At 35.4% G+C, this 9,651-nt stretch overlaps 1 long non-coding RNA gene across 2 annotated transcripts; it reads left to right on the forward strand.

The window, feature by feature from the left end:
* The first annotated feature begins 3,170 nt into the window (after positions 1-3,170).
* Positions 3,171-5,329, forward strand: LOC114262752 (uncharacterized). 2 transcript variants are annotated; one of them, XR_014359669.1, is made up of 4 exons: positions 3,171-3,353; positions 4,428-4,521; positions 4,609-4,758; positions 5,026-5,329. It is a non-coding gene; the product is annotated as an uncharacterized LOC114262752 (long non-coding RNA). The 2 variants fall into 2 exon arrangements; XR_014359668.1 differs by lacking the exon at positions 3,171-3,353 and having other exon boundaries at positions 4,387-4,521.
* Positions 5,330-9,651: the final 4,322 nt, after the last annotated feature.

Genomic DNA, 9,651 nt, shown 5'->3' on the forward strand with positions numbered 1-9,651 from the left:
ATGACCAAGTAGCTGTTTACTGCAATGCATAATATTACTAGAGAAAGGGACTTTGCAGTGACTATACAAAGGCTACCTTTGTCTTGGGGATCACTAATTGGTTATTGTCATGAGTTCTTGTGACTGCATTGTAGTGTTGTAGGTTCTCCATTGTCTTAGGGATCATACTAGTGTAGGAACTCCAATGTCCCAGCTTTGAATTACTACCTACGAGCAGTTCAAATGGCATGACAGTTGTTTCGTTACCTTTTTAAAAAAATAAAAAATAAAAAATGATTGACGTTAGTTTTTTCTCAAAGATGAGCATTTTAGAATTATATTTGAAATCTAATTTGAAACAGTGATTGGTTATCTAATTGGAAATAGGGAAATCTGACAAGATCGATGCCTGTTAACAATTTCACCGTATTTGCAGCCAATAAAATAAAGTTAATAGCACCATATTTGCTAATAATGGGCATTTGGTACAACTTTCATCCATATTTGGTCTCCATTTTAGGAATGTAGCATTAGTTCTTTCATTCTTTTGTCTTGCAACTGAATTTCATTTATATTTCTTAATACTATACCATATCTCAAGGTCTTGTTACAACTTTTAAATGGACTTGTTATTGTGTCTACATCGTTTTGGGCCGAGTAAATACCAATGCTGTTTTGAAACTGTGTCAGTGAAAAGATCCAATGGGCTCAATGTGAAGACTGTTTTAAGTCGCGCAAAGTTCCTGCCGATGCTTTTCTTTCCTCAAGATGGACCTGTTCTGAAAACTGGTGGGATCTAGAAAGGTAAAATTGGTATCCATTTCTGCTTCTGAATCCTGGACTTTTTGTTCCTATATACAAATTTTTGTTTTTGTTTTTGTTTTGAGCTATGTTGTTGATTGCATTCAAAACGAGCAATGAAGCCAATATATGTTCCTCATCTCATTGAGGGATGTAAATGTGGATACAGGGCAGGTGCTCTTGCTCCCAAATGGTTTTATAGCATCATGTAATGATTGTTCTTTATGTTTCAAGGCTTTGTGATGTGATTCCAAGGGTTGCCACACTGATCTGAGTGGTTCACATGACAGGCTGTAATGCTTGTATCACTTTATGAACTTGTACTTTCTTGAGTGCTTGACTTTCAATATGATAAAGAATTTCTCTTTATGTAGTGAAGTGGAGATACATTTCTCAATATGAACTTGTGCTTTCAATATGAAATTTATATAGATAGATGCATTTATATGTTGCTACATTTATTACTCTTTGTTTGAATTGTTTGGATTGGGGAATGAGAAAATAAAAGAAATGATTGAAATTTCTATTTTATGTGCTTTGGTGCTTTTGTTTTGATGAATACGAAAGGAGTATGTGATATATTTATTTTTTTTCTTTATATTTTAGTGGGTAATCTTTTGTATTAATACGTAATCAATCAGTTTATTTTTCACCCAATTTCGCTGTTTTTGGTGATAAATGAAATCCATAATTGATCATTTTCTCTCTATTTTTCATGAGAGAAGAGTTTTTGTTTTTGTTTGTTTGTTTGTTTCTTATCAATTTCTCAACAAATCAATCAATTCAAACAAAGACTGTTAATGGGAATATCTATTTCTCTCTCCTCCCTGTCTTACTCTCTCCTCTGATTTGTAAAAGTAAGTCAAGTTCTAAATATTGTATGGTGTTTGATGTGGGTGTGTAGGGACAGGGCAAAACCCACAAAATACACAAAGGACAGTCGCTATTGTGGTGGGAGGACTGGCTGGTTTTGGGCTTGGAATTGCCTGTTTGTTGTTTCTAAAATCAGCTTTTAAGAAGCGAGAAAACAAGTATGGAGGATGATGATGAGGTTAGTTTCCAACCTTCTACTACTCTGTTTTCTTCTTTTTTTTCTCTGTTTTTTTAATTTTCAAAATGAAAATATTCCTCTTGCTATGAAGAATTTATTAAATTTTTTGTTTACAGTTTGGTATTTTGTGTGTGTGTGTGTGTGTGTGTGTTGTGTGTGTGCAGGGTGAGACTACTATTATGTGCTTAGCTGCTAAGTTGAAGGGGTGTAATGTAAAAGAGAGAAGTTTTGCTTTTTTGACTCTGTTTTGCATTCAGATATTTCTTCTCCACCTAGTTCCTTTTTCATTAGTTTTCTTTCTTTTAAACCAAACAGCCCTATCTGTCTAAAAAAATACACATTTTAGTCATAGTTGGCCTTTTTCTTTTGAATGTACATGCACAGATTGAAATATATATATATATATATATCTATTTGTGAATAGTAGCTTTTAGTTGGCATTAAAGGTATGTTCTCCACTTTACTACATAAAGAGCAATTATTAGGTAATTAAACACACATGTTCAAGCGAAATTGTGTTGCCAAGTGATAGTCAATAAAAAACCTTCGTTTTTACCAGTTACTCTAGTGACTAATCTCCAAAAAATTAGGTTTACTCTGGCAAAGAAGCAGGAGAATATTAGGTAATTAAAAATCTATTGTACCTTTTACCTTTTACATTGGTTTGGTCATATCATGTATTTAGTTCTCAATCTCATCAAGCAATTAAAATTTGAACTCTGGTATATGCATTTATCGGATCCCTTCTGTTTTTGATGATCTTGGGTCCAGAGCTCTTCCAACTTTCCTCAATTCCACCATGAATGCTATTGAGGTACTACTACTTTCCTCTTCTATTTCTCACACTCATTTTTGTTTGTTTGTTTGTTTTTTTTTTTTCCCAATATGAATTCAGTCAGATTCACACTATGTTCAACTTCAAGATGCAATTCAAATTACTCTTTGATGTCTTGTGAATTTTGAAATGGCTGTTTGGGTAAAAAAAAAAAAAGCAGAGAGTTTTGTTCTTAGTTTACAATTTCACAGAAATTATCACTAAAAGCACATGTAAAATTCAAATATCATCTTAAATTGAAAACTATGCAGAAAATTTGCTTATTTTCTCTTAAAAAACTTTCTGTGAGTGTAGTGTATCATCTTAAATTGAATAATGTGATATCTGTTGCTCTTCTGACTAGCCATTTCCTTTTTGAAAAATACCATCATGCTAGAATATTTACTGAAGCAATGACAAATCCATATTGACCTCATTTTTCTTTTTGAATGATTATGATTGTTTTCTCATATTGCTCCCTGAACTTGATTTCCCCTCTTCTGCTTACAGACCCATGATAAAATTCCAGCTACATTGGTCTGGTATACTGTTTTGCTTGTTAAATGGATGCATGCAAAAATGGCCTCCACAAAGCTTAACAGTTCTGCACCATTGCATGGTGTTGTTCGATTAGCATTGCACACAAGTACGTTTAACTGCTCTACAGCTCAAAAACATATTGGATACTCACCAGTTGTCTCCTTGGAAGTAAGTTTCTTAGTTGGGTAGTTCATGATTATCTAACCCTACTCTCTGTAATAACAATGATGTTGCTCAAGCTCCATAAGAGATTGGAATTCAAATCTAAGCCGTTGCATATTTTTTAATATTTCACCTTTTTTTGATTTCTTCCTGTTTCACCTTTTTTTAATATTTTTTGATTAAAATATAATATTAAAAAAAATTAGTATGTTTTGAATGAATTTTTAATTTTTTTAATAAAAAAACATAAGGAAAAAAAAAAAGGGAATCGTTATTTTATATAGATGGTTACTTTTTGACTTCGGAGCTAAAATCAACCCTTTCCAAACAGTGTAGTTTACTTGGAATTTTTCATATCTCACCGGTTGGAGTAAATATCTAAACATTGATTTTTGGTGAAGGTTAACAAGTGCTTTCTATACATTGTTTATTAACAAGTGCTTTCTATACCTTGTTTATTATTGAGATTATTGTAAAAAGTGTTTTTAAAATGGTAAAAAAGTTCTGAAATATTTTGAAGGAGTGAAAAGTGTTATGAAATTATTAGTAAAAAGGATATTGCGTTTTAAATTGTTTGCCTGTTTATTTTTTTTATTTTTATTTATTTTTTCCTTAGAACGTTTGTTAACAGAACCCATGATTTTTTAGAACACAAGATTCTCCATGCCCAAATCGTTCTACCACATGCATTTCTAGCCATATAAAATTTATGTCTGAAGATTTTTATCAAATCATTTTGACATATATATGACTAAACATTTTTGTAGTTGTTGAGGTATAGTGGATGCAGTTGGCATTAATTACTCGACCGCATATCGAACTTAAATTAAATTTGAATAAAGATATTTTTGTTATATATATTTGTGACCTGTTGCTTTAATTTCTATGAATATGTAAGCAATGGGGCAGCTATCTCTGTTTGTCATGTCGCTTTTTTATTTTTATTTTATCATAATCAAACCTCAGCTCCACATGTATATATTTGCTGCTATTCATGGCTCCACATATATATATTTGCTGCTGTTCATGGCTCCACATCAGAGCTGCTTTGCTTTCTCTCCTGTGCCCCTCCATCATCAGGTCCCAACTCTTGCCCAAACTTGATGACTTCATGAGGTGCCACCTCAGCAATTGGGACAACACACTGATTGACATTCAACAAAAAACCAAAGAGGTGTTTGATTTAGTCATTTTCTTTTTCCTTTTTCACAATGTTGAACTGTTTTTAAGGTACTTGTGTTGCACATTGTTTGTTGTTCAGATGGCATTTTTGTCGTCGCTTAACCAAATTGCAAGTATTGAATGGGAGTCAATGTCTGGGGAATTCATGCCTGAATTCTTTAAGCTGATGTTGGGAACCCTTTCTCTGCCTATCAACTTTCCCGGAACAAATTACCACCGCGGTTTCCAAGTAAACAACTTATTTCTTAAGTACATGTTGCTTTTAAGTCAAGTAAACTAATGATATCTAAAGTATCCGATATGTTACAGTTTAATCATCAATTTTTAAAATTTGTGCTTTAGTCTAAATTAATAACGGGAGGAGGGCTATTTGGCTCTCGGTTGGTTCATTTCAAAACAAACCAACAACTAACATGAAGGCGTAAATTTGGAAGCGATGTTTTACAGTTTTAAATATTTCTGTATGTATGTTTTGTCTAACTGAGATGTCTCACAGGCAAGAAAACATTGTTAGCATGCTGAGACGACTCGTAGAGGAAAGAAGAGCTTGCCAAGAAACCAAACATGACATGCTTGGTCTCCTAATGAATGGGGTGAAGAAAACAGATATAATCTAACAGATGAAGAGAAAATTGATCAAATGATAGCAATTTTGTATTCTGGATACGAGACTGTTATGTAACCAAGTATTCTTAAATATTAATGGTGTATTTTCACACCCTACTGTTATGTAATATTTGTGGATATGTTATTTTGTGGGTAATGGTGATTGGTGAATGGGAAAGTGAATTAATGATGCATTTGCTATTTCAATGTAAGTTATTATTTTATATTAGTGTTATTCAGTTTTATTATATGTATTTTTTTAGTTTTATCACATAAATTAGCACAATTTCAAAAAAAAAAAAAGGAGATATTACGGCGTTTTTTTAAAAACGCCACTTAAACCCTAAATATTAACGGTTAGATTTTTAAAAAAGATATGACGGCGTTTAAAAAATGTGGCTAAATATCATGATGACGTCATGATATTGTCAAGTAAGATATTTGGCGGCGTTTTTAAAAATGCTGCCTATACTAATATAACGACGTTTTTAAAACGCCATAAAGTTATACCGACGGCCGCGTCCTCGGCGCTTGGTGCTAAGCGTCGCAAAAAGAATTAGCGGCGTTTTTGACACTGATAGCGGCGTTTTTTAAACGCCGCTAAAAACTGAATTTCTTGTAGTGTTTTGCATTGGGATTCAAAAACTCGGACACTTATTCGGATCCCCTTGCGTGATGGCATATATGTAATTATGGTGTTTACTTGCCATTTCGCATGCATTAGGGTTTAAACACTCGGTTACTTCTTCGGACCCTCTTCCATGATGGCAGATATGTAATTATGGTGTTTATTTGCCATTTCTCATGCACTAGGGTTTAAACACTGGAACACTTATTCGGACCTTCTTGCATGATGGCAGATATGTAATTATGGTGTTTACTTACCATTTCTCGAGCATTAGGATTCGAACACTCGGACACTTATTCGGACCCTCTTGTATGATGGCAAATACGTAATTATGGTGTTTACTTGCCATTTCTCATGCATTAGGGTTTAAAGACTCGGAAAATTATTCAGACCCGCTTGCATTATGGCACATATGCAATTATCGTGTTTACTTTCCATTTGTCGAGCATTATAATTCGAACAGTAGGACACTTATTCGGACCCTCTTGCGTGAGAGCAGATATGTAATTATGGTGTTTACTTGCCATTTCTCATGCATTAGGGTTTAAATACTCGGACACTTATTTGCACCCTCTTGCATGATGGCAGATATGTAATTATGGTGTTTATTTGCCATTTCTCAAGCATTAGGGTTTAAACACTCAGAACTGATTCGGAACCCTCTTGCGTGATGGCAGATATGTAATTATGGTGTTTACTTGCCATTTCTTGAGGGTTAGGATTCAAACACTCGGACACATATTTGGACCCTCATGCATGATAGCAGATATGTAATTATGGTGTTTACTTTCCATTTCTCATGCATTAGGGTTTAAAGACTCAGACAATTATTCTGACCCTCTAGCACGATGGCAGATATGGAATTATAGTGTTTACTTGGTAGTTGTCGAGCATTATAATTCGAACACTTTCAAACTTATTCGGACCATCTTGCGTGAGAGCAGATACGTAATTATGGTGTTTGCATTCCATTTCTTACGCATTAGGGTTTAAACAGTCGGACACTAATTCAGACCCTCTTGCATGATGGCAGATATGTAATTATGGTGTTTAATTGCCATTCCACGAGCATTAGGTTTCGAACACTCGGACACTTATTCGGACCCACTTGCACGATGGCAGATATGTAATTATGGTGTTTACCTGCCATTTCTCATGCATTAGGGTTTTAACTCTCGGACACTTATTCGGACCCTCTTGCACGATGGCGGATATGTAATTATAGTGTTTACTTGCCATTTCTCGAGCATTAGGATTCAAACACTGGGACAATTATTCGGACCCTCTTGCATGATGACAGATATGTAATTAGGGGATTTATTTGCCATTTCTGATGCATTAGGGTTTAAACACTCAGACACTTATTCGGACCCGCTTGCATGATGGCGGATATGAAATTACGGTCTTTACTTGCCATTTCTCGAGAATTAGGATTCGAACACTAGGACACTTATTGAGACCCTCTTGCACGATGATAGGTATGTAATTATGGTGTCGACTTTCGATTTCGTTTGCATTGGCAATGAAAAAATCGGACACTTATTTGGATCCCCTTGCGTGATGGCAGATATGTAATTATGGTGTTTACTTGCCATTTCTCATGCACTAGCGTTTAAACACTCGGACACTTATTCGGACCCTCTTGTATGATGGCAGATATGTAATTATGGTGTCGACTTTCCATTTCCTTTGCATTCGGATTCGAAAACTCGGACACTTATTCGGATCCTCTTGCGTGATGGCAGATATGTAATTAAAGTGTTGACTTGCCATTTCTCATGCATTGGGGTTTAAACACTCGGACACATATTCAGACCCTCTTGCATGATGGCAGATATGTAATTATGATGTTTACTTGCCATTTCTCATGCATTAGGGTTTAAACAGTCGGACACTTATTCAGACCCCCTTGAATCATGGCAGATATGGAATTATACTGTTTACTTGCCTTTTGTGGAGCATTATAATTCGAACACTAGAACACTTATTCGGACCCTCTTGCATTAGAGTAGATATGTAATTATGATGTTTACCTGCCATTTCTTGCGCATTAGGGTTTAAACAGTCGGACACTTATTCAGACCCCCATGCAGGATGGCAGATATGCAATTATGGTGTTTATTTGCCATTTCTCATGCATTAGGGTTTAAACACTCGGACACCTATTCAGACCCTCTTGCATGGTGGCAGATATGTAATTATGGTGTTTATTTGTCATTTCTCATGCATTAGGTGTTAAACACTCAGACAATTATCCAGACCGTCTTGCATGATGGTGGATACGTAATTATGGTGTTTAATTGCCATTTCTCGATTATTGGGATTCGAACACTCGGTCACTTATTGGGACCGTCTTGCAAGATGGCAGATATGTAATTATGGTATCGACTTTGCATTTCTTTTGCTAGGATTCGAAAACTCGGACACTTATTCGGATCCTCTTGCGTGATGGCAGATATGTAATTATGGTGTTTACATGCCATTTCTCAAGCATTAGGGTTTGAACACTCGGACACTTAGTCATACCGTCTTGTGTGACAGCAGATATGTAATTATGGTGTTTACTTGCCATTTCTCAGGCATTAGGGTTTAAACACTCGGACACTTATTCGGATCCTCTTGCATGATGGCAGATATGTAATTATGGTGTTTATTTTCCATTTCTCATGCATTAGTGTTTAAACACTCGGACACTTATTCGGACCATCTTGCATCATGGCAGATATGTAATTATGGTATATAATTGCCATTTCTCGAGCATTAGGATTCGAACACTCGGACACTTATTTGGACCCTCTTGCATGATGGCAGATATGTAATTATGGTGTTTACTTGCCATTTCTCATGCATTAGGGTTTAAAGACTCGGACACATATTCAGACCCTCTTGCATGATGGCAGATATGTAATTATGATGTTTACTTGCCATTTCTCATGCATTAGGGTTTAAACACTCGGACACTTATTCAGACTCCCTTGCATCATGGCAGATATGGGATTATACTGTTTGCTTGCCTTTTGTGGAGCATTATAATTCGAACACTAGAACACTTATTCGGACCCTCTTGCGTTAGAGTAGATATGTAATTATGATGTTTACTTGCCATTTCTTACGCATTAGGGTTTAAACAGTCGGACACTTATTCAGACCCTCTTGCATGATGGTAGATATGCAATTATGGTGTGTACTTGCCATTTCTCATGCATTTGGGTTTAAACACTCGGACACCTATTCAGACCCTCTTGCATGGTGGCAGATATGTAATTATGGTGTTTATTTGTCATTTCTCATGCATTAGGTTTTAAACACTCAGACAATTATCCAGATCGTCTTGCATGATGGCGGATACGTAATTATGGTGTTTAATTGCCATTTCTCGAGCATTGGGATTCGAACACTCAGATACTTATTGGGACCGTCTTGCATGATGGCAGATATGTAATTATGGTGTCGACTTTCCATTTCTTTTGCTAGGATTCGAAAACTCGGACACTTATTGGGATCTTCTTGCGTGATGGCAGATATGTAATTTTGGTGTTTACATGCCATTTCTCAAGCATTAGGGTTTGAACACTCGGACACTTAGTCATACCATCTTGTATGATAGCAAATATGTAATTATGGTGTTTATTTTTCATTTCTCATGCATTAGTGTTTAAACACTCGGACACTTATTCTCACCATCTTGCATGATGGCAGATATGTAATTATGGTATATACTTGCCATTTCTCGAGCATTAGGATTCGAACACACGGACACTTATTTGGACCCTCTTGCATGATGGCAGATATGTAATTATGGTGTTTACTTGCCATTTCTCATGCATTAGGGTTTAAACACTCGGACACTTATTTAGGCCCTCTTGCATAATGGCAGATATGGAATTA

This window comes from Camellia sinensis, unplaced genomic scaffold (assembly GCF_055761805.1).
Source record: "Camellia sinensis isolate YWXY unplaced genomic scaffold, ASM5576180v1 Unanchor6, whole genome shotgun sequence".
NCBI lineage: Eukaryota > Viridiplantae > Streptophyta > Magnoliopsida > Ericales > Theaceae > Camellia > Camellia sinensis.